The 25890-nt window shown below is 44.6% G+C and overlaps 1 pseudogene; it reads right to left on the bottom strand.

Moving 5' to 3' along the window:
* Nucleotides 1-14884: 14884 nt before the first annotated feature.
* The window catches only part of LOC127690698 (high mobility group protein B1-like), a 68454-nt pseudogene continuing 57448 nt past the window's right edge, over nt 14885-25890 (bottom strand).

Here is a 25890-nt window from a genome sequence, read left to right as displayed (position 1 = left end):
GTCAAGGATAAAATAACAGAAGTGGAAAAAAATGTATGCCAATATAACATTAAGACGGTAGTAGATGGCTGGAGAGATGGCTCAGTGGTTAAGAGCACTGGCTGCTCTTCCAGAGGTCCTGAGTTCAATTCCCCAGTATCCACGTGGTGGCTCACAACCATCTGTAATAGGAACTGATGCCCTCCTCTGGTCTGTCTGAAGACTTTATATTCATATACATAAAATACATAAGTAAATCTTAAAAAAAAAAATGACCATAGTAGAATAAGCTTCAGGATCAGCCCGTGTGTCTGCATGCAGGACTCCAATAAGGTGTTTGTCTCTTGTCTAAAATACTTAGGGAACTGGGGCTGGGAAGATGGCTGACTCCATGAAGATCTGAGTTTGGCACAAACTCAGGGGCCCTTGTGGGTAGTGCCATCCCTGGGCTGGTAGTCTTGGGTTCTATAAGAAAGCAAGCTGAGCAAGCCAGGGGAAGCAAGCCAATAAGTAGCACCCCTCCATGGCCTCTGCATCAGCTCCTGCTTCCTGACCTGCTTGAGTTCCAGTCCTGACTTCCTTGGATGATGAACAGCAATGTGGAAGTGTAAGCTCAATAAACCCTTTCCTCCCCGACTTGCTTCTTGGTCATGATGCTTGTGCAGGAATAGAAACCCTGACTAAGACAACACCCATACATAGAATTTTTAAAAAAAACAATAAAATAAAAAGCAGACTTTACAAGTGTCTTAATGTAATGAGATTTGCCTTATGAACTTAACATATAGTTGATTTTTTTATACATCCCATAAAATATAAAGAATGTAAAGTCTAGCTGGTAGGTGTAGGGCCATGTTGTTCATTGTGTTGCTTAAATTGTGTATAATTCAATACAAAGCTTGCTCTGTTTGATATTTAAAATGATGAGATGGGGGATGGGCAATGGGGGAGGCATGCAGCAACTCATGTGCATGCACACACGACTCCAAAATAAAAGAAAATGCTTGGGGCCAAAAGCATTTTAGATTTGGCAAGTCTTCAAGTTTTGGAAGATGTTTGTGTACATAATCGGTTGGCTTGAAGATGGGACTAGGTCAAACCATTAAGTTCATTTATGTTTTATATTTACTTTAGCCATATAAGCCTAAAGATCATTCACCTACATTTTAAGTGTGTTTTCTTGTTGGGTTTTATTTGAGATGGTCTCACTATGTGGTCTGGCTGGCTCCTAAAGTACAGAAATCCACCTGCCTATGTCTCCCCCCAACCCCCTCCACCTTCCCACCCAGAGTGCTGAGATTCAAGATGAGGGCCATCACGCCTGGTCTTAACTGAAGTTTCCTGCTGTGGAATTTCCACACGTGTCCTCATAGCAGATTTTGCCTAATTTCAGGTTCTGGATTTCTGGGCTAGGGACAATCAACCTCAGTTAGCAACTGTCTCCAAGAAGGAAAGGCTAACATTTATCATTATAGCTTAAACAATAAGAAAGATTTCTAACATTAAGTAAACATCTATATTTAGTCCGGATTATCAAAGCATATGAATCTAGGAATACTTAAAATAATCTGCATAGTCTTTTATAGAACAAATAATCTCTTTTTTATTCTTCCATCTCTCTGTTTCATTTTATTTTACTTTTGATGTTTGGGATAGATTGTCACTATGTAGGCCAAACTCAAAGCAAACCTCCTACCTCATTTTCTCCATTGCAGAACATATAGGAACAAGCTACCACACCTGGGTCCTATTTTTGTATCTCTTGAAACCCATTTAATTAACCCATGAGGGAACATTTAAGTTTTCGTCTACCGGAACTGTAACATTACAAATAGTTATGCTCCACCCCTGAATTTTTCTAATATGCAATAAGATGAAATGTTAAAGGAATGGGACAACACTTAAGCAAATCCACAAGCTTACTGCTTTAACAAAATCATCATGGAAATTAAGCCAATGCAATCAATGCAAATGCTCACATTGGGATAATTGGATAAGTGGTTTAGAAATCCTGCCAGTCCCACATGCTAGCAGAAGAAACAACAGAAATTTGGAACACTATTTTCAAGTAGGACAATAAGTCTCAGCCTGTGACTATTCCTAATCTTCTCCTAACTTCACTGTCTTCTGAAAATCCTTCTCCACACCGAGTGGGGATGACCACCCTGGCAGCTTAGGAAGTTTGCAGAGGTGTGTAGAGGTGAGAGGACCTTGCACACAGGAAGGGAAGCCAGAGTGATTCTCTTCCAAATAGTGAAATGTTTGTGCCTAAAAACTCCACAAGCATTAAGGTTTTCTACTGCCAAGCACAGCAATTCAAATTCCCCAAAGGTCAGAATCGCCAAGGGCCACTGTCAGACTTCCGGTTCTGTTTGCCTTGTTTTAACAGAACTTCACATCGGGGTCGGCGGTTCTGAGATGAATTCCTTTTATTTCTTGAGTTGTAAACTCAATCCTGTTTGCTCTAGGGAAATGTCAGAATTCTTAAAATGTTCACTTAACAAGTACACTGTTAATAAATGATGTCCTTTTTCTGCAATTTATCAAACATTTATCCTAAGATGTCAGAATTCTCAAAATGTTCACTTAACAAGCACAATGCTAAAAAAAAAAAAAAATCATGTGCTTCTGAAATTTATCAAAAATTTATCCTAAGAAAAAAAATAAAACACAGAATCATTGACTACAAGGGCTCATGCACAGCTGCTCTCAGGACTGTGTACAACCGTCCCTAAGACACAGCTGTTTAAATTTTTATTTTGGAAGGAAGCCTGGGTAGATTCCAAACAGCCTGTGTCTGTCCATTCAGAATTTCCTTAGGAGATCCATCCAAGCTTTTTTTTCTGAAGAGAAGCTCAATAATCACAGTCTCATATAATTACTGATGGATGGCTCTTTTCTTTTCAAAGCCTGGGTTTTAATCCTATAGCCTAAAAAGTATATGCTTCGTGACGGGTGCACTAGAAGGTAACCCAGTTCTGTTTAAACATCTTACTTTCCAATGTAAACACTTTCAACAAAATAAAGTATGATGAATGGACTCCATGCGCAGCCTGCAAATCAGAGACAATTCTCTTCAGACTGCCTTGTTTGTCTTTTTCTTCAGCTGGAGTTTCCGTCATAAAGCCTGTGGACATCCGACTGCAGCAGTCACCTGCTGCAGGACACATATATTTAACCGTCCTGTGGCCTCTGCCCACACTGGCAGCTGCTAAATCATTCATTTGGAATATACACTTATTCTGAGAGGGCATTCTTAGTCAACCTGCCTGGTGGAACTTGATGGCCTTGTCTAGAATTTTAAATGTTTGATCTTAAAGACTGATCTATCAGGCTTAAAACAATTTGGAATTTTGTCACTAATGATGCATGGAGCTTTCTGACTGTGGAAAGTTTGGGGCGGAACCGGTCTAGAGGGTTGAAGTAAACTAAGCCTGGGTTCAGAGATTTTAAATAAGCAGAAAAGAAGAAGGGAGTTCTCATGAGTGTTAGCACAATTGCTCAGATCTGTTTTAAAAGTCTCAAACGTGCTGTCAATTCCCCCAGCACTCTAACTGGTAAATTATGCTAATGTACTGAAGAGAGCACGCTTGGGCACTTGCCAGGCCTGAGTCAGTCACTGTCTTTCTGCTTACAGCTCATCTAAATTCTCAAATATATATGAATTAAGTCCTGAATCATTTAATCAGCTGCATTAATTTTCTGTCCTTTTTCTGAGGCTTTAAAAACTCTTTTTAGGGGCTGGAGAGATGGCTCGGCGGTTAAGAGCACAGGTTGCTCTTCTAGAGGACTAGAGTTTAATTCCCAGCACTAATGAGGAAGCTATCAACCATCTGTAACTCCAGTCCCAGGGAACCTGACACCCTTTCTGGCCTCTGCAGGCCCCACATACACGTGTGACACAGCATGCATGCAAGCAGAACACCCATGCACATCAAATAAAAGGAAAGGGTAAAAAAAAATGTTTTAGACATTTTTGCTGGAGTCTGGGAGACAGCTCGAAAGGTAAGAATGTTTGCTCAGGAAGCATGAAGACTTCAGTTCAGATTTCCAGCTCCCACATAAGAAAGGTAGGCGTGGCCACAAGTGCCTAGAACCTGGTACTGGGAGGGGAGGGGATGACTGCAGGTCTCTGGTGCTACCTAAAAGAACAATCTATAGGTTCAGTGAGAGGTCTGTCTCAAGGAAATTAGGCAACTAGAAATAAAGATTCTCAATTATCCTTTGGCCTCCACATGTCCATACATGGGCATGGACACACACACACACACACACACACTACTTGCACATTAGCAACGTCCCTTATACCAGTCTTTTGCTGGGAAAGATATACACCGTAGTCACTGCAATTCCCAGTGCATAACAGTTTCTATCTGTTGGCTTCAGATTCAAAACTCCAGCCTGGATTCATCATTAGACGCTCCCACCAAAGACATCACTCATACGGTTGTCCCAGAAAATGTTTGCAGAACATCTCAAGAGTTAACATCTACTATGGAAAAGAAACCGCTAAAGTCAATAAAGCCATGTGGCCCTGATAATAAAGTAGACGTCATAAGACATTTCCATTGATTAAAAAGCAAAGAACTTACAGAGATTATGATAATGCTTCCTGCATCAATGTCAAGGAAATATTTTCACAAGATACTTTTGTAGTTTGTATTCCTTTCACACCAACTCAACATGCAAAGAAAAAAATCTTTTTTGTTACCCACACCTCTGAATACTTCAAAACTGTCTTCTACATTAGTACTCAATTCTTCACCCTTTAGAGACAAATCTTTCTCCAATGAAAATATTCTGAGTAAATCCTGAACTGATGTAATATAATTATCCCAGTGCACAGGAGAAACCGACCATGAAATAATAACACAAAAGTAAATTCTTCTGTTTATATAAACTGTGTCTAACAATATCCATTTCCCACATATATAAACTGTTTTGCAGTCAAAGGGCATGTTGCTGATGTAAAGATAACATCTTTTTTTTTTCCGAGACAGGGTTTCTCTGTGTAGCCCTGGCTGTCCTGGAACTCACTCAGTAGACCAGGCTGGCCTTGAACTCAGAAATCTGCCTGCCTCTGCCTCCCAAGTGCTGGGATTAAAGGCATGCACCACCACCGCCGCCCGGCAAGATAACATCTTCATAAATAAATTGAATTAAGCTGTTTCACTTGGAGAAACACCCAACAGTGTTTATAGTTTTGTTTGAAAACTGAGTCTTATTATTAAAATAAAAAGTGTCATGGACTTTTTAGGATTTTAGATAGAGGCTTAGTGGCTAATTTACTGCTACTAAAACTGATCATAGGTTTTGGATGCCACCAAACTTGATATCCAAGAATACTGCCTATAACCCCAGTACTCGGAAGACTAAAGCAGGAGGACTCAGTCCAAGAATAGCCTGGGCAATGTAAGTTTGAGGCCAGCCTGAACCACACGAATAGACACCCCACCTTACTCCACCCCCCAGCCCGAAAAAAGAGAATAAAATAATGAAATAGCCTAACTAAACTAGTTCAAGAAGTGGCAAGGGGGCGCTGACAAGCCTGCGAGAGCTGGCTCCTCTCCTCCACAGCTATCACATGATTGCTCTGCTCACAATGTACTAGCAACGCTGGCATTCAAGAATTCTTTCTGCACGGAATGAGAATGATTCTGGGCTACAGATGCATTTTCTAAATGTTCCCTTTTGGCCCTCTCCGCGGCAGTTGCGCAGTGGGACGTGGGCTCCAACTGGGGACTACGAATGCCCGCCCAGGGACAGGGGACAAGAGAGAAGGTGGATGGGCAAGGCGTGATCTGCACACCCACGCACATGTGCCTTTAAAACATCTCCTTCACAGACTGGAGCCTAAATCTGGTTGCTCACGCCTTCACCCCCTAAGTGACTTGGCTGTCCAGGGCTGTCATTCAGTCCGCTTCTAGCACGTGCGCCTCGGCAGCGAGCCTCCCCCGTCTCAGGCAGCCGCCTCTCCACCGCTCCGATCCCCCGGGGCGATCTGGTCCCCTTGCAGAGGCACCTACCTTCCTCTTGTCCTACCCCGCGGCGCCGGACTGCAGTTTGAGGCGGGGGTGGCGCGGGATGCCCGCACCAGGTTGCACCGGAATCCTCTCCCAACGTGCACTGTGCTGCCCTGCTGCCCCTCTTCTCTGTAGCCCGGCAACCGCTGAGGCTGGAACCCGCCCCGCCCCTGCTCGCTGGGGCTCCGCCCCCGGATCAGCCTCTTCTCCCAGAATCTCACCACGCCCCTAGTTAATCCCGGAGCGGGATAGGAGCAGACTCCAGGTAATCTCACCAAGCCTCAACCAGGTTCCCAAATCTAACCACTCCCACTGAGTCCCTGGCACGCCTCTAATCTGTCCCTTTGGTCTTCCATTCAGGGTCTGACACCAGGTATCATTATCTGGCTCACCGTTTTGGCTGGGCATGCTTTGTCTCTCCCAACCCCGGCTCAAATTATAGGTTCCCCATATCAGGCTGCGTAGGCTAATGGGAGCCGGATGAACATGGGCATAGACAGGATAGGGGAACGAAGACCACCAGATTTGGTTAGAAGAAAGAAGGGAGCCTTCCTTTCTCCTCCAGGGATATTTCCCTAGCATCTCTGCTTTTCCCTGCCGGATAACATCACACCCAAAGGAAGATGATGGCCAGATCTGTGGCTGTGACCCTTCATCTTGGGTCACTGAAGACTGAGGATCTAGCTTACAAATAGATATTCGACCAGTACCAGGTCACTGCATGGCACCTCCAGAAGCTGGGCCTGGGGTGCCAGATTGACAATGCCTACTCTTCCTCCTGGTTCAGATCCAGCCTAGTCCCAGGGCTAGGATCACCATTAAACCTGAACCATTGGCCATGAGGAGAGGACGTAGCAGGAGGCAGGTCCAGGCTTAGAGCCTTCCCCATGCCTGTGACAGGTTTATAATTCCCAGCCTAGTTTGAGCATTTAGGAAGAAGGGGCTAGCAGTACCCATTTTATTTTAAAATAGATCTGTGCTGTGATACAGGGATATAAACCATTCCCACCCTGTGCATTCAGTGTTTGGTTCAGCTGATAAGGTCCTTCCAATCCAAGGAACAGGGCACGACTTTGGTGTGGCGGTACCTAGCTGTTTCCTGAGTTGATTTGCCAGTCCCTAAGGCAACAGCTCTTCCCCTGGGATGGAATTTGCTTCATAGAATCTCAAAGGATATTTTGTTGAGTGAATGGCTTTTCATCATTAATCTTCTAAAACACAGCTTTAACTGCAAATGATGTGGCGGTGCACTAGACACCTGTGAAGGGAACTTTAAACAGTATCACTCCTAAGAGTTGCCTTTAAAGGTGGAGACTTTGCATCTAACACACCAGGACACAAATCTCAGGAACCATTTATTTGTAGTTGGTTTACAGTTAAGTGCTTGAGTTTATTTGAGCATCAAGGCGGGGCGCTTGTCCCTGCCCGGGTATCACTAACACTCTTAAGCACTTTGCTAACATTCTCATTCCCAGACCCTGGTGAAGCGATCCCATACTGCTTCTTTCCCCACACCACCTCCATCTCTTGAGGGGCATGTCTTTTGTCTTGGTATCCCACAACCTCACAGAGCAGTAGGCAGTTCATCTTTAGCAAACTAAACATCTGCTTCCTTCTTTGCAAGATCTCTGGCACTCACCCCTCTGGGTCCTTTGGTCCTTTAATGCCTACCTAGCACCTCCTCCACCTCCCCTAAGGCCTTCCCATCCCCCACCCCGGAATCTGGACCACAGCTCCTCAGCCTGTGCTCTGTCTTTCTGAGCTGCCATCGTTGGGAGCGGGCACATCTATACTCCTTGGATTAGCATGTAAAGATTTGCACATTTGGGCTCCGCCCACACTTTCAGCCTTATCTTCCTCTAGACCTCTTGCTTTATATTCTGACCAAACTGGTCTGCTTGCCTGCCCTCCGTTGGCTGTGTCCTGAATTTGCCCTCTCTGTGCTCTGGAAGCTTCCTCTTCTTGCTCAGGCATCGTGGTGCTTACCTCCCCTTGACTCTACTCATATTTCAGGAAGTCTGGACTCTCCCATTTTCCCTTAATCCTCAACTCTGTTTCCTCCTTTCCAAGGTTTGTGACGATTCAGGACTTCTCACAATCCTTGTGGCAGGAGGACCTGTAGATTTTGCTGTTCTTCCTCAAGTACTCAAAATGCTTCCAGAGGAAGGGCAGATTTTGCTCCAACTTTCATGTCTGATAACATCAACCATGCTAGTAGCTAAATGGTGCCCGGTGAAATTTAATCTGCTGACCAGAAACTACCTTCTCCGACTTCAGCCAAGCGCTGCCGTCCTGTCTGACCTCCGTTGTTCTTTGAGACAGTAACCCATTATTCAGCTCATTAGTTCTTGGATCCTTTCAAGTGTCTGATGGATCTCGCCAGTTAGTCTGTTAGCTCCCTGTGCCGAGAGACCCAACTGTGAACACACACAAGCATCAGGATCAAACAATCTTGTCTCGATGCCAACTTGGCACCCACTAGTCGTATGACCTTGGCGTAGTTAGCCGCTGGACATTTCCCCTCTTCATCGCTATAACAAGTCGCTTTGCTGGAGGTTGATAAATGACACCAGGCATTAAAACGCCTAGGCTGGTTCTTGGCACACAGTACATACTTAGTAAATGGCACCAGTCATAGCAGGACATTGGTCAATAAATGACAATAAATTACAGAAATAACCACTGACAATGGGAAAGGGACCTGGAACCCCTGCACTTGAGCCCTTGGATGCCCATGTGGTTGAACAGCCTCTCCCCTTTGCCTTGCTTGAGTGTTTGTATGATCCAGTAACAGCACAGAGTAAGAGACCCACGGCTGAGCACCGATGGTCCGTCTCCCCAAAAGAATTACAAAATTTAGCTGAGTATGGGGTCACGAGGGACTGAGGCAGAAAGAACGTAAGTTCAAAGTCACCCTGGGGTACCTAGTGAGACCCTGGATGTGAGAAGGAGAAAAGACTGCTAGGCTCCTTTGGAATAAAACTCATGCTTTGAACTGGGGCTGGGACTTGTTTTTTCCCTTTCGTTAAGCACTGGATCATATCAATAGGTTGAGATTTTAAGTGGAAAAGCCAAGTTGCTATGAGACTCTTGAAAGAGGCGCTGTCTTTAAGATGAGTGTTAAGGCAGGTTTTGTTGCTGTTGTGTGAGATGGGGCCCTGTTATGTCACTGTGTAGCCCTGGCTGGTTTAGAACCCATCATGTAGACCAGGCTTGAGATGGTAGCATCTCCCAACCCTACCTCTGGAGTGAAAGGTTTTCTAGTCTACACGACCACAGCCAGATTCCGTGCTCAGTTTCTAAACTGAGCTTTGGCAATATCTGAGTGTCACAGAACACACTCATTTAGAACCTTTTCATTGAGAATATATAAAGTATTGAAGTAACATCTTTCTTGGGGAACGTTTCAGAGATGACCCTCTCATTGGGATGGCTGGCACACTGGCATTGCTCATGGAAAGCTGTCTGACTCCGGGGCTTTGCACTATAACACAACTCCATGGGCAAATGGGCTAGAAGGCTGATTATTCAAAAATAGTGGATCTTTATGAGATTAGTTCACAGCACATGGCACATAGTAGATATTTATTAAAAATCAGTTGAACAAGTGCCCAAGAGGCTTAGCAGGTAAATGCATCTGCTACCAACCCTAACTCGAATTTAATCCCCAGGATCCACACTGTAGGAGGAGAGGGAACCAACCCAAGGAAGCTGCCTTCTGATCTCCACACACAAGACCTGGCCTGTGCTCACCACCACCACCACCCTGTGGCACACACATGTACACAAAATAAATAAATAAGATGTATCTTTAAATTGTTGAATTAATTTATATGGAAGTGAGATTCTCCAATGATAACCAAGTTTGTAAATATAAGCAATAAAATAGGCAGTGGTTAAAAGTATTTTTGTATAAATATTTATACATGTATTTATAAATATAAATATTTAGAAAATAAAATAGACAGCTATATAAGTATTTTTAACAATCATGGCTACCAGTCAGAGTGGAGAGTTAGTACGGAAGGTCAGAAGTGGAAGTCCTGTTCACAGACACACAGTAAGATAATAATCAAGCCAGGATCAAATTCTGGGTTCCCCAAATCCTAACATAATCTCTACCTCTCCCTCTCCCTTTCTGTTTCCCTCTCCCTCTTTTGTTTTGTTTTTTTGAGACAAGATTTCTCTGTGTAGCCCTAGCTGTCCTGGAACTCTCTTTGTAGACTAGGCTGACCTCAAACTCAGAGATCTGCCTGCCTCTGTCTCCTGAATGCTGGGATCAAGGGAATGCACTAGAAATCACACTTTAAAGGAGCACAGAATCCTAAGTTTTCCCACAGTGGCCTGGAGTCACAGGGGCAGTTTCTGACCGGCCAGTGTAATGGGTGCCTGAGTTCAGTTTACTCTTAAAGGAAAAGTTTATTTTGAGGCTCTTTATAACTTGAGAGTCTAGGCCAACCAATAATTCTTACAAAGTATGTTGAAAGAAAGAAAAAAATGGGACCTATTTTGTTTTGTTTGTTTTGGCCAAACTTTTAGGTACAGTATTTGCTCACAGTGGAGTTCAGCTCTCTGTAACTAAAGGGCTGCCTTGCCTGAGAACAAAGAATTTAAGATTTGAGGTTAGATAGACATTTGCACCCTACTGAATTAACCATCTGACCCTGACTTGTAATTCAACTCCTCTTGGACTCACTTTTCCTCTGCATAAAATGGAGAAATAACAATTTTCTTAATTGTTCATTTAAATGAGACAAAGTTTTTAAAAAATATATACTATTTGTGAGACTGGAATGCTTGGTATTACACTGATAATTAGTGAATTAAAGAGTAAAACAATCTGTAAAGATTTACATGAATGTTTATAAGATGGGTGAGAAACAGTACAATAGGAACTAGAGAGACGGCATCGTGGTTAAGAGCACTTCCTGTTCTCCCAGGGAACCCGAGTTCACATCCCAGAACTGACATCATGTTGGGTGGCTCACAACCACCTCTGAGTCCTGCCCTCAGGGATCCAGAGTCCTCCTCTGGCCTCAGCATACATGTGGTCTACACACACACACACACACACACACACATGCATTCTCTCTCTCTCTCTCTCTCTCTCTCTCTCTCTCTCTCTCTCTCTCACACACACACACACACACACACACACACAAATAAAAGTAAATCTAAAAGAAAGAAATAATACAAAGAATAGCTAGCTATTTGGCTTTGAAAGCAATAGACAGGCATCAAATTTGATCAATAACTGGGCGGTGGTGGCGCACGCCTGTAATCCCAGCACTCTGGGAGGCAGAGGCAGGCAGATGTCTAGGTTCGAAGCCAGCCTGGTCTACAGAGTAAGTTCCAGGACAGCCAGGGCTATACAGAGAAACCCTGTCTCAGAAAAAAAAAAACAAATCCAAAAAAAAAAATTGATCAATAGTCAAATTAAAATTTTTCACCACCAAATCTTTCTAAGAAAACAAAATAATCCATGAGAATGCATGTCATGATTCTCAACACACTTAAATGGGGCAGACCAAGCCATTGGACATGAAGCTGTATTGAACTGACAAACAGAACTTTCACAAAATCCCATGGCAAGTCTCCACTTAGGAGTCATAATTTTTTAACTAACTATTAAACTTTTCAGGGATGCTGCCAGCTCCAAAGAAAATACCCATTTTTGAAAAACACTGTTTAAGTCATGCTAACTCCTATTCATAGTCTTGCCCGCTCCCCCCCATGGACACACATTTTCCACACATTACAGATATATCCCATTTGTTTATGAGAGTGACTCCAACTGTTAGGAGGTCAGGTATGGTGGCAAATGCCTGTGATCCGAGCATTTGAAAAGTAAAGGCACAGGTTATCAAACAAAACAAAACAAAAACCTAAGGAAGGCAGAGGAAAATGAAGGCTGTAAGTCTAATGTTTTGATAACTCAGAAATATTTAGAAAAACAGAAGCAGAGGAAGAGCTGGAAAGGCTTGCGACAGATCCAGCTGACATGTCTCTCCTGGGGACAAAGGAATGGATTATAAGTAGGAAGTGGCTATTTCTATCTTTCAAACCTCCCTTGTGCTCTGTTCAGCCCCACAGAGCTTTCATCTGCTTAAGCAAGGGGAAGGTAGACCCTGTGGGCTCAGGAAGTCAGGCATAGGCTTCAGGAAAACCAGAGAGCACTGTCTGTTCTCAGTCTCCCCTCGTGCAAAAGGGCTGTAGATATCCCAGTGGTGCTCATCCGAGGGAAAGAAAGCGATTGGACCAAGCCCCTCACTTTACACTCCAGGGCACCAGCAGTGTGCGCCAGGCTCTCTTAAGGTCACCGAGCTAATTAGTGGCAGCGTCAGGAGTAGAAGTGAGAGGCCTTTGAAGACTTGGCCTTTCTGCGGGAACAAAGCTACCATTGAAGCAATAGATAGGAAATGCTTTGAAAAAAAAAAAGCAATATTGTAAGGGAGAACTGTCACAGACATATCTAATCCCAGCAGAGGCATCTGTGGCGATTAATTAAGAAGCGCCCTTTGAAGCCCTGTGCCATAGCAAGAGTCTTCTTTTCTTTAAAACCCAATGCACTAGGATTCAGTTCCCAACAAAGACACGCGAAGTAAACAATTAACTGAATTAATTCAGGCACTGAAGTGGATTTTCAAGGACTTGACTTGCCCAAGCTAGTTTTCTACAAAGCCTAAATAAATCAGATAATTGCTAATTCTCCTCTTTGTTTTGCACTGAGGAGAGTCTGTTTGTTAAAATGAGCCTAGCAGCGGAAGAAACAATCATTAGAACAATCTCCGAGCTTTGCATCGGAGCAGGACAGCACATTCCCAGCACACTAGCTCCGATATTACGTCAAAAATATTACCTTTTTGTTTAACTGAGAATCTTTTAACCAAATGTTTAAAACCCAGGCTGTCATAAGCAGGGTTGGTGGCCCCTCCTCCCCAACCCCCACACCCCCAAATAGAGACATCCTTCTGGCTGAGCACAGGTTAGATCTTTTGGGCACAATTCCTACTGATCCACTTTGAAACACAGTCACTTTACCATGATTCTAAATAGCCTCTGCTTTCATAGCTGTTCAGGTTTTGAAATTAATCCAAATATGCAAAGTGGCTTCCATTATCAGAGGAAAGTTGTGAAAGTAACTTAATTAGTTGGATCAGAAAAAAAAATCACAAACGTGAGTTTCAAGACCTTTCATCAGTATTTCAGAATCCAGAACAACTATTCTTATCATTTGCATTCCGATGTTGCACAGCTAACATAAAACACACCATTGTGACAACAATGAAGTATTTTACCAAGTAAACCCAGGACCAGAATATCAGAATGGGCCAATGTAGGTACAGAGTTCTTGAGTCCTATTGTCCTGAGTACCTGAAGTTCAGGGTAAAGATGTGTGTGTGTGTCTTTGAGTATGTTTGTGTGTCTGTGTATATTTCTGTGTGTTTGTATGTGTGTCTGTGTGTGTTTGTGTCTATGTGTTTGTCTATGTGTGTGTATCTGTGTGTTTGTGTGTCTGTTTGTCTATGTGTGTATCTCTGTGCGACTGTGTTTGTGTGTTTCTGTATGTTTGTGTGTGTTTCTGTGTGTATGTGTGTGCGTGCATGTGTGTGTGTAGAAGTTATAAATTCACAAGTAGCAGTTAACTGGCAAGCTGGGTGCCCAGTGTAATTTGGTTTTGTAGGGCACTAATTGAAGTGAAAATGTGGCTAAAATACTTCATGTAACATAATAACTGTTGACTGCCAGATAGTTTTGGTAAACAGTTGGCAAATTGTAACTCACAACAGCTGTCACTATATATTTAGAGTAAATGTTAATTTAAGAATATTAACCTCGGGAGTGTTTCTGTAAACAAAGCTTCTACTATTTTCAAAGGTTACAGAGACCGGCTTGAGTATTTTTAGCCAAACCTAATGCTACTTGGCCCTCACTGTTTCTGAGTTCTTCCGCTTCACACTTGAAAGGCTTCAATCCCAAATGCCTTTGCAGAGATTCCCTTGGGAATGCAAATGGCAAGGACGTATGTGTGATAGATTCACATCCTGGAGTCCGGAGAATAAGCTAATAATACTGCTAGTATTGCTAGAGATGAGTTTTGCTCCTTGGGGTGGGGGAAGATAGGGGAAGAGACAGGAAAAGGGGGTGGCGGGGTGTAAACAAAATCCCACCCCAAATCCCACCGTCTTTAAATAAAGGGCTTTGCCAGCCCTGCTTCCAGAGTCTGAAACCCTGCTGGCAACAAACATTAGCGAGGCTCTGTTTTTGTCCTGTGTGAATTACTCACTTCCAAGAACATTTGCATGACAGATCTCAAGCTCTTGTGCAAACCTCGAAACAGTTGCATCAAGAATCAAATTCAGTTTCACCGGCACGCAACCTGGTGCAGGACTTGGCTTCAGTCGTGCTTGCTGGAAGTAGATAGCCATTTTTTCCCCTTTGAACATGCGAGGGAAACGCAGTGAAAGTTTCAACCACACACAAACGCCTACCTGCTGCTCGCCGGTGCTGTGCTCCAGACTCAACGCTTTCCGCAACTTGGTAGCACTTCCGCGCCAAACGCTTTTACCTTCTCAAAAATGTGTGTGGGCGCAAGCCCAGACAAACTTCAAATCCAGGAAAATGGATTACCCGCGCAGATCAAAGGCAGGGCAACTAGGAGATGGAGTGCCTGTAATCTGATCGCCGATCAGTTGCTGCGCATCAAAGGCAAGGCTGAGCTTACTCACTACGCGCGCAGATCTAGAAAGTTCGCTACCTTCTGGTTCTTTTGTTAAACGTGGGCCACGTTGCTCTGCCCCAGCTCTGGAAAGCAGGCTTCCCGGGCCTGGGCTGAGTGGCTGGATCTGCAGCTCTCTCTCGCGGTGCCCCAGCTGGGCTGCCTAGTGCCAGCGCTGCTGCGCCGCATCCCTTTCATCTCGCTGAGTGGCAGCTCCCATGACATCATGCCGTGCCGTGGGGCTGGTCGGGAGAAGCCAGTCAGCCTGATTTCTAGTCGTGTTGGTCTGTGCCTCGCCCGCGACAGCCCTGTAGTGTGTCTCTCGGCTGGAAGGAACACACAGGGACTGCTATGGGCCGCTGTGCTCCCCAGCCTTTAAGGTCCGGGATCAGTGCAGGTTCCAGTAGAACCTGCATCAGGCTGCTCGCTGCCTGTGACAAAAAAAAGCAGAATAGGGCGTCCGAAACGCAGCAGAGCGCCACAGCAGTGTTTAATTAGGCCATTTCTCCGAACACCTGCCTTACACTGCCAGAGTCACAGGCAAACATTTTAAAAGCTTGATGCCCCACCCCCACGAGCAGCTCCTCACCCCAACACACACATACTGTGACAAGTCTTTAAGAATTAGTAAAATGCCTTTTTTTGGTAAAAGAAATAATTATAGGTGGCACCAGTCTAGTATGGCTTTCATTGAGTAGTGAAAAAGTAGAGGCTACAACTTTCCGGGTACCACCACTCGCTCATTGGACACCTGGGTCAGAAGTCTGTAAATCTGAACTTGGGGTCATCCTAGTAAAATAACAACAACAAAGGATGCTTCTTTCTGAGATGCAATTCATGGATACCTCTTGCGACTCCTAAAAGTCACAGAAGAGTTACTTAGAGGAAAGCATTTGCTTGCAATCACGCCACAGCTTCCATCCCAGACAAGGCGCAATCTACAGTTTGGACCTTGCTGAGAAATCGCCAACTTATTTTCTGTATTGTAAAATGAAACTTAGTGTCCGTTGTTTAGAATACCCACAATGCCCGGTAAAGCACTGTGGTAGGAACAAGGCATGTTGTTGAACCTGAAGCTGTTTATTCTGGGAGAGAGGAAAGATTTCCATTTTGTGATGGAAATGCGTCAGTTTGCAGAAGGGCAGTGAAAAAGATATCTTCTGCAGCACTCTTAGAGGAATCCATTTCCTTCCTGTGACTTCCTTCTCTTATCGGTTGCATCTCATTTTTTTTCCTGGTGTGATATTTAAAAATAGTTTATGGCCTGTCTATCTCCGGCTGTCTTTGATTCCTGAGTAAATCTTGATAGCAAAATACTCAGTTTGAACAGCATTTGAGTTCATTGTCACACTTAGATCTATTTAGTTTCCAGTAATCCCCCCCTCCCTGGGGGTCGAGGCTGGACCCCAGGGCCTGTTCATGCCCTCTATCTCTGAAATGTTCCTGAGACACACGGGGCTCAGTTCATACTTGTTTTCTTTTTCTTTTTCAAGACAGGGTCTCCAGTGCCATGAGCTAGCCTCAAAATTGCTGTTTATTCAAAGACAGCTTTGAACACTTGATCTTCCTAAATGCTGGAATTACAGGCATCCACTGCTACATTTAGTTTATGTGATTATGGTTTCTCAACCTAGGGCTTCATGCATATTAGGCAAGCACTCTACCAACTGAACATGGACCCAGCTCAGCAGGCATGCTTTTGTATACCACAACAAGATACCTGTACCTCAGCTCCAGAGACACACGAAATCAGGAGCAAACTATCTCCAAGAAGGCTGACTCTTCTTTAAGGTAACCCAGATATTCCGTGGCCTGGGGTCCATGCCCACAGCCTTCGTCCAGTTTGCTGTTCCCTAAACCTGACCACAGCTGATGGAAACAGCTGGGTGCTCTTATCTCTGGGTGAGCAAGCTGATTATCGGTCTCTACAGTTTGCCATCCATGGGAAATGGGCAAGGGTTGAATTCAGATGGTTATGTTTCTAGAAGCTTCCAGGAGGCATCTGGAAGCAACAGCTTCAATGAGCATGCCAGTCAAACTAGCTCTACGTGAATCTCACAAAACAACACTGGTTGTTCAAACATCTTTGCTATCATGCCCCGTGCACTGGGTTATTCTTTTTGAGACAAGAACTATCCATGTGGAAAATGAAACAACCCTGAAGTTGTCCCATCTGTCCCCAGATGCAGGGTATGGCTAAAGGCTGGTCTCCAAGGAAGAGTGACCTCTTGACCTGAAGCTTGTTTGCACTGTGCTCAGCTGAACTCCCTGCAATGTGAGATGTGGCCCAGCCCTTGGGACTCTGAAAGGCAGTGTGAGGACTTGCCTGGGAGGCCCAGTCCCTTTACCTCCCAGAGGCACACAAGAGTGCCAGCAAGATAACTCAGCCAGTCAAGAAACTTGCTGCTAATTCAAATGACTTAAGTTTCATCTCCAGGACCCACGAGTTATCCTCTGAGCACACATACACACTGAATAAACAAACAAACAAACATGTAATAGTTTTAATAATTAAAAGGCAACACAAATAAGCAAAATAAAATTAGTTGTTCTATATCCAGGAATTATCACTATACTTGAGATAAAGTCATGTGTCATTTAACTATGGGGATTTTTTTTTCTGAGAAATCTGACACACAAACATCAGAATTTGTTACACAAATCTAGATGGTGTTATCTGCCATAGACTTAGGGAATCTGCTACACACACACACACACACACACACACACACACACACAGAGTCTAGCGTATTGTTCATGAGGAACCAAGTTAATACTAAATTCAAACACAGAGAAGGTGATGCAGTTGGAAGCTGGAGTGGAAAACAGCAGAGTAACCCGCCTGTTGTGTTACAGTGGCCTTTTTTAAAATAAGAAAGCATATACTCTTGATAATGAAAAATATAAACACATAAATACATGAACCAGCAGCATGGTGCCTGTTACTATTAGCAAGTATTATGTCACATATTCTGGGACAAAGCTATCTTAGGAACTCAGCCAGTGTTTTGTCATTGACTCCTGGTTCCCTATCACATAAATGGCAACTCTTACTCTCTTTCCAAAGTTGCACTTTGGCCACTTGACTATGCAGAGACAACCTTCTGATACAGTGAAGAGTTGGACACAGTTCTATAACATTGTGACTGGTTCAGACAGACACCATCAAAGGAAGGAAAGAGCTTCTGAAGAGGTTTGTAGGAGAGGGGTCTCATATTGCCCCTCGGCAGCCACTAATTTTCTCATCACCTGGAACATTTGTCCTTTGTTTATTCTCCTCCCTTCCTGCTGTTGCTTATTCAACGTCCTCATCCTTCTGTTCCTTCCTTTGAGACAGAATTTCATATGTATTCCAGGCTAGCTTCTAATTCCTGATCCTCCATCCTCTGTTAGTTTGCTTTTTTGTTATTCTGATAAAACATTCTGAAGAAAAGCAACTTAAGGTAGGTGAGGGGAAAGGGGTCCTAGCCCATCACTGAGAGAAGTCAAGGCATGAAAGCAAGTCAGGAACGCCTCAGAAAACATGAAAGAAAGCTGCTTTTTCATTGGCTCTCTGGCTCATTCAGTTAGCTTTCATATACAACCCAGATCCCCCGCACCCCCACACACACCGAGAGATGTGGCCTTCCCACACCAGTCATCAATCAAGCAACATCTCACAATTATTGGCCACATTGGCCATGTTAATCTTATCTTGGCAAGTACTCATTTACGACTTCCTCTTCCTAGACCCACAGCCCAGGATGACCAGTGATCTCTACCATCACACAGATTTGCCTTCTCCAGAAGGCTCATAGAGAGAAACATTCAATATGTTATGAGAAGCAGATGGAATCCTGAGTGAACGTGTTTTGCTGACATGAATACAGCCATGCCTCAGACCCACAGAAATGGCAAAACGCTCCTCTGGTCCAAGTACCAGTTTTGAGGAAAGATTCGCCTTTATCTAAAACCACTGTGTGCAAAGCCTTCCTTGGGGGGTATGTCTGAATGCTGAGCAGAGTGTCCTGAGATCACGTCCCTGCAGAGACCTTCCAATGAGACCAGCTGACCCACCTCCTTGTGCAGCATACAATAAAGGGACCAGGTTTACCTACTGTATAGTAGATGTCTTCTGTCAGGTGAAGAACAGCCTATCCTGTCCCAGCTGTTCTGTATGTGCAGTTTTTCTGCATGTGTCTTCTCTGTGTATCTAGTCACATAGCAGGGTGCATTTAAGGCCTCCATGAGAGGTGGGAGGGATGGCTCAGTGATTAAGGATAGTTATTACTGAAAGGACTGGAATCAGCACAAGACACCTCAAGACCAAGTTCTCAGCTCGAAGGAGATTTATTTACTCCAGAGGAACAGAGGTCAGGGGATAAGAGATAAATACAGGCAATAGAGGACAGGGTGTTAGCATTCTGTCTAAGCTCCACCCCACAATTACCTGGCAACAGCCAGATATGCCCCTCCCCTTAGACCTGGTCCCCTATAAAAGGGGCTTCTTGCCCCTCCTCTTGCCTCTCAGCACTCTCACCTCTCTGCCCCTCTTGGGCCTTCCTCCCTTCCCCCCTCTCTCCAGGTGGTCATGGCTGGCCTCTACTTCTCTGCTCTCTCTCTCTCTCTCTCTCTCTCTCTCTCTCTCTCTCTCTCTCTCCCCCCCCCCCCCCCCGCCTTTCTCTGCCTCCACTACCCCATTAACTCCCATCCTCTGCTCTAAATAACTCTATACCATGCCCGTGTGTGTCTGGTCCCTCAGGGGGAAAGGGTCCCCTTCCCCATGGTGCCTTATACCATTCTCTAAACCTCTTTCTTTTTATGAACCCAACATTTGGTGCCCAAATCCAGGAACAACACAGGGGAGAAGGAGAAAAGAAATAGGGGGGGAAGGGATATTTGCCCTAGAGGGACAAAGGACTGCCTCTACATAAAGAGAAGACATAAAGGAAAAAGGGGAAACCCCATGTTAGGATGAGGTGTTTAATTTTGATTGGACATGTTAATTAGGGTGTTTTCCACGCTGGGGCCTGTTAGAGCCCCTTCAATTACTTGCAGAGGACTTAGGTCTGGCTCCTAGAGCTCATGTCTGGTAACTCCCAACCACTTATAACTCCAGGGCCAGGGGATAGGACGCCCTTGATGTCCTCTTCTGGCCTCTTCAGGCACTGTCTTCATCACTGCTTTATTGCTGTGAAGAAACACTATGATCACAGCAACTCTTACAAAAAAAAGGATTTAATTAGGGCTGGCTTACAGTTTCAGAGGCTTAGTTCATTATCATCATTGCAGGAAGCACGGCAGCATGCAGGCAGGCAGGGTACTGAATAAGTAGCTGAGAGTTCTACATCTGGCTCAGCAGGCAGCAGGAAAAAAAGAGACAGTGGATCTGGCTTGAGCTTTTGAACCTCAAACGTCCAGTGACACAGTTTCTCCAACAAGGCGGTTCCTACTCCAATAAGACCACACCTCCTAATGCTGCTAAAGTGGTGTGTCACTCTCTGGTGACTTAGCATTCAAATAGATGAGCCCACGGAAGCCATCCTTATTCAAGCCATCATATTCCACTTCCTGGACCCCATAGGCATAAAGCCATATTATTATGCAATTACATTTAGTCCTACTTCAAAAATCTCCATAGTTTATCACAGTCCCAACACTGTTTAAAAGCTCGAAATTCAGAGTTTCTTTTGAGATTCAAGACAGTCTCTTAACTCTAACCCCCTGTAAAAATCAAAATAGAAAAAAATCAGATCATACTTCTAACATACAATGGCACAGAACATATATCACCATTCCTAAAGAAAGGAGAAGGAGCATGGTGAGGAAACACTGGACCAAAGCAAGACTTAAAACCAGCAGGGCAAAATCCAAACCCTGCCTCTCTATGCCTGATGTCAAAGCACTCTTCAGATCTTCACCTCTTTCCAGCTTTGTTGACTGCAGCACGCTCTTCTCTTTGGGGCTGGTTTGACACCTGCTCTGCTGTTCTCCTTTGCAGGTATCCTAAGACTCTGGCATCCCCAACATCTGGGGGTCTCCAATGGAATCCAGGCTTCACCATTGCAGCTTCACACAATGGCCTTTCTAGGCCTCCATGCAGGGACACCCCTGACACACGAGTGGCCTCAATGCCTTTCCTTAGCCCTAGGTGGAGATTTTATAACTTTTTTTTTGTGTATCTATGACTCTGAAGCCAGAACTATGTGGCCAAAGCTGCCAAGTTCTGCTGCTTGCTGAGAGTAGAGCATGCCCTCCTCAGTCAATTAGTCCTGCATCAACTTTCTGCTGAAGATGGTTTCCTCTCCTCTTAAACTTTTAATTCTCTTTCACAAGTTGGAAGCTTAGCAGGGTGGATAGGGTCTTGCCCCAAGGTCACTACTCTCTTTATTCTATTTAATATCCAGTTTTTCTTCAGAATTTCTTTCTCTGTTGTGATTATAAAAAGAGAAGGCAGTTTGAGAATATGTTCTGCTGCGGTGTGGGGAAAGGGGGTGCCTCAGTGGGCCCATGCTGAGGCATCCCTTCCCCCTGAGGGACCAAGCACACACTGGTATAGTATAGAATAGAGTTTATTCAGGGCATGGGATGGGAGTTAATGTGGTAGTAGAGACAGAGAAAGGGAGAGAGAGAGAGAGAGAGAGAGAGAGAGAGAGAGAGAGAGAGTAGAGAAGCAGAGGCTGGCCATGACCACATGGAGAGAGGGGGAAGAGAAGAAGAGCCCAAGAGGGGGCAAGAGGGAAGATAGGAGAGTGTGAGAATAAGAGATGCAAGAGATGTAAGAGAGAGAGGAGGGGCTGAACAGCCCTTTTTATAGTAGGCCAGGCCTACCTGGCAACAGCCAGGTAACTGTGGAGAGGGGTATACCTGGCTGTTGCCAGGTAATTGTGGGGTGGAGCTTAGACAAAATCCTAATACTTAAACTATCTGTTTTGTATTTCTCTTTGTCTACTTTTTGATTATGGATCTGCATAAGCCTAGTCACAAGTATCACAGGATACAGTCAATACTAGGTTGTCTTGAAATCTCCTCTGCCAATGCCATTAATCCAAAAAATGCTTCAAATGAGTCTCAGGCAGATTATTTGAGGGGGAGGAATGGGGGGGGGCGCAAAAAGCAGTCACGTTCTTTGTCAAATATCACAAGAATGGTTTGTAGGCCTCTTACTAACATCCTCCCCTTCTGAAATCTCTTGAGTTTGGCCATCATAAAATACATTGTTCTCAGCACCATTATCTTTCCATGGCGCTGACTAATAGTGCTCATTAAGCTCACTTAAAAAATGTTCAACTGCTTTCCTAATCAAGAGTCCCAAAGTCTTCTATATTCCTTGAACAAATGGCATAGTCAAGCCTGTCACCTCAATAACCAACTTCTGTCCTGCTCTATTCTGTAACTGTTTTATTGCTGTGAAGAAATACCATGACCATGGTAACTCTTTAAAAAAGAACATTTAATTGGGGCTTGCTTACAGTTTCAGAGGTTTAGTCCATTATCATTATGGCACAGAGCATGGTAGCGCATAGTCAGACATGGTGCTGAAGGAGCTGAGAATTTTATATCCAGTTCTACAGGCAATAAGGAGAGACACTTTCTGATGTAGTGCTACTCCCTGATGACTAACTGTTCAAATATGTGAGTTATGGGGAATTATTGTTATTCAATCTGATTCATACACATCACACACACACACACACACACACACACACTCACACACACACACACACACACACACACCAGCAGATGGGAGGGCCTACAAAGAAGAAATCTTGGGCTGTTTTTGAAATTGCTCACTACACCTCCATTGCCTGAATACCCCTTGTTTCTCTATTCATTCACCTGTGAGGTAACATTTCAGCTTTGCAGCTGCTGTGAATGTATGTGATGGTTTCTTGTGTGGACTTGTGTCAATATCTAGGGGCACAATGCCTGGGTCATAGGGTAAGACTGTTGCAAGTGTTTTAAGAAACAGCTGCTGTTGTGTCTTATAAAATACCCGTGCTTTGGAGTCTCACCAACAGTGAAGGACACTGCTAATGCTCTGTCCTTGGCGGCCTCAGCACTTCGAGGTCATCTGAGCCGTCAGCCACTCTGCAGGGCGATGGCCTGCCCCTGCTTGTGCTTACAATGGCCTGCTCCAAGGAGCGTCTTCTCACAGGTTAACTTGTCCTCCATCTTCCATCTTAAAGGAAGTGTCTGCTCAGATCTTCACTACACTGTAAACTGCTGTTTTTAAAAGTTGCTTGCATTTTAGGTATAAATACTATTTTGGGTATGTACGGTATAAACACACATGTACAGACAGAATGTATTTACCCCCCCCCCACACACACACCTGAAATTTTGTTTCCATGGTTTCAGTCATTGATGTGAACAGCAATCAGAAACCACTTGATGAAAAACAGCCATAAATTTTGGGGCCAAGCATGATAGTGCGTGCCTATGATCCCAGTGCTTAAGAGGCAGAAGCAAGAGAATAAAGAGTTTCAGATCAGGCTGGAGAGGTGGCTCAGTGGTTAAGAGCACTGACTGCTCATCCAGAGGTTCTGAGTTCAATTCCCAGTAACCACACAGTGGCTCACGACCATCTTTATCGGGATCCAATGCCCTCTTCTGGTGTGTCTGAAGACAGCGACAATGTACTCATATAAATAAATCTCAAGTTTAAGGTCTTCAGTTCTGTGGTGAGTCTGAGGCCAGCTTGGGCTACTTGAGACCCCTCTCTCAGAAACTAACAAAGAAAACAAAGGTTTTGGAGGCTCCCTACGGCCCAGTGCCAGGTATTGGGTCACTCGAAGGGCTAGGGTTCTAGATCGGATGCAGAGGAAAAGTGGTGGGTGTGTGTACCACACACATCTCTCTCTGCTCCCACATTGTTGACACAATGTACTTCACACTCTCCTTCCCTCCATGACAGACAGTCCCTTCAAACTGTGAGTCAAGGTAAGCCCTTCTGTCCCTCAGTTGCTTTGGCAGGTACTTGGCACTATAATGAGGAAAATAACAGTATCTATGTCTTGGTGAACAACATAATGAACAGACAATCAAAACCAGCAACCAGACACAGTCTCTTCCAGGACGTGAATCATTCCTGACCCATTTCTCATGTGTGCTGGTGGATTGATGGTATCGCGGTGCTGAGTTCAAGAGATCCCTGATTTGCCTGTCATTTTCCCTTCTTTAAAGAACTCTGTTAACTACCCGCCCCTCCCCCACACCCTACTCGTGACAAACTTCTTCAGCTGTGTGCCTGGGAGAGAGCCCTTCGCCCCTTTCAGTTCTGAAGGGTTTTGTTTTATACAGGATTCTAGTTCTGTGTTCTGTCCTGCATTTCCTTGCACCTTGTATTCCACGCTCTGCTTGCAACCACGTCCTTCGGTCTCTCAGCACAAAAATGCTTTCGGGTGACATTGCCCTCCTAGATTTCTATTTTATTTTGTTTTTAGCCCGCTCTCTCTGTGCAGTATCAGCTGGCCTGCAGCTCATGCCCCTCCCGCCTCGGCCTCCTGAGTGCTGAGGTTTCAGCTGTGCCCCACATGCTCGCAGCTCCTGTTTTATATTTGATTTTCTGCTGTTTGGATGTGACATGCCCACGTGTAGATGGTCTCAGTGTTTTGTTCTATTTTGTTTCCTGGCAGCTAGCCCCTGAGCTTTCTGGATCCGTAGTTTGGAGATTTTTTTGTTAACTTTGAAAAATTCTCAGCCATTACTACTTTTAGCTTTCCTTCTAGGCTCTGCCCCACGGTTACCTAGCAACAGTTAGGTAGGCCTGGCTTGCTATAAAAGGGACTATTTGCTTCTCTCTCTCTCTCTCTCTCTCTCTCTCTCTCTCTCTCTCTCTCTCTCTCTGACTCTTTTCTCTCCTCCCACCCCCATGTGTTCCTGGCCGGCCTCACCTCTCCTCACCTTTCCTCATCTTTCCTCTCCTCTCCTCCCCAAACCCTCCGCTCCCTTTCACTCCCCTCCCTTCCTCTCTGTCTTTCTCTGTCTCCACTCCCTTCTCAACTCTCCTTCCCATGCCCCAAATAAACTCTATTCTATAATATACCGGTTGTACGGCTAGTACCTCAGGGGGAAGGGATGTCTCAGCGTGGGTCTGCCGAGGCCCCCACCCCCTCACCATACCTTACTCTATAAAACATATCCTGGTCTCTTTTTTTTTTTTCTTAAACTATTTATTTTATGTTTGAGTACACTGTAGCTGTCTTCAGACACTCCAGAAGAGGGCGTCAGATCCCATTACATATGTTTGTGAGCCACCATGTGGTTGCTAGGAATTGAACTCAGGACCTCTGGAAGAGCAGTCTGTGCTCTTAACCACTGAGCCATCTCTCCAGCTCCCCTGGTCTCTTTTTATAAAACATGACAACTACTTAAAGTTTGGGGGATGTATTTACTTATTTATTTATTTAACTTACCTATTTGAGCTATGTGTACTCGCCTATGTGCCTGTGTCTGTGTGTGTCTGTGTGAACTGGAGTGCAGGTGTCAGCAGAGGTCAAAGGAGGTTGTCAGATCCCCTGGAGCTGGAGTTACAGGCAATTGTGTGTCACCCAATGAGGGTGTTGGGAACTACACTTCAGTCCTTTGCAAGAGCAGCAAAGGTTGTCTCTCCGGCTCCCGTTACTGTTTTAAACATTTCTTCTGCACTGTTCTCTTTTTCTCCTTTAAAATCTCCATTACTCACTGGTTATAGCTTAGTTAGCTGTTTCACTCCATTGATTCTGATGCAGCCCTGTCTCCTTCAGACTGTTTCTTTCTTGCCTTTTAGTATGCCTTGTGATTTTAATCAGTCAGTCAACCAACTGCAGAAAGTCGATCGCATGTGCGAGGTGACGGGAAGGGGGTGAGTGGGCTTTTTAGGTGTGTTTAGTGTGTTCTCTGTCAGCCAGAGGTGACTTGCTTTCCTCACACCCCTGCCTTGTTTTCTCCCCGCTGGAGGTCTGGCACCTCAGGAACCCCTGTCTTGCAGTTTTCTCTAGTAATCCACCGCTACTTTCCTAGCGCCTTTGATGTGGTGAGAAGCTTCCTGTGTTTAACTGTGAGCGTTCGGGTGTCAGCAGCCCACATCCCTGCACTGTGAATTCCACAAGTACTTCTGAGATTTTAGGAAAGGCTTCACGTGAGACCAGGCATGGCAGATGTGGGAGGGTTGTACTTCTTCCTCTGTGTGGGACAGGTAAGGTTCCA

The sequence above is a fragment of the Apodemus sylvaticus genome, chromosome 8 (assembly GCF_947179515.1).
Source record: "Apodemus sylvaticus chromosome 8, mApoSyl1.1, whole genome shotgun sequence".
Classification (NCBI taxonomy): Eukaryota; Metazoa; Chordata; class Mammalia; order Rodentia; family Muridae; genus Apodemus; species Apodemus sylvaticus.
Note: the sequence above shows the minus strand (reverse complement) of the source record. Positions and strands in the feature narration are given on the sequence as shown.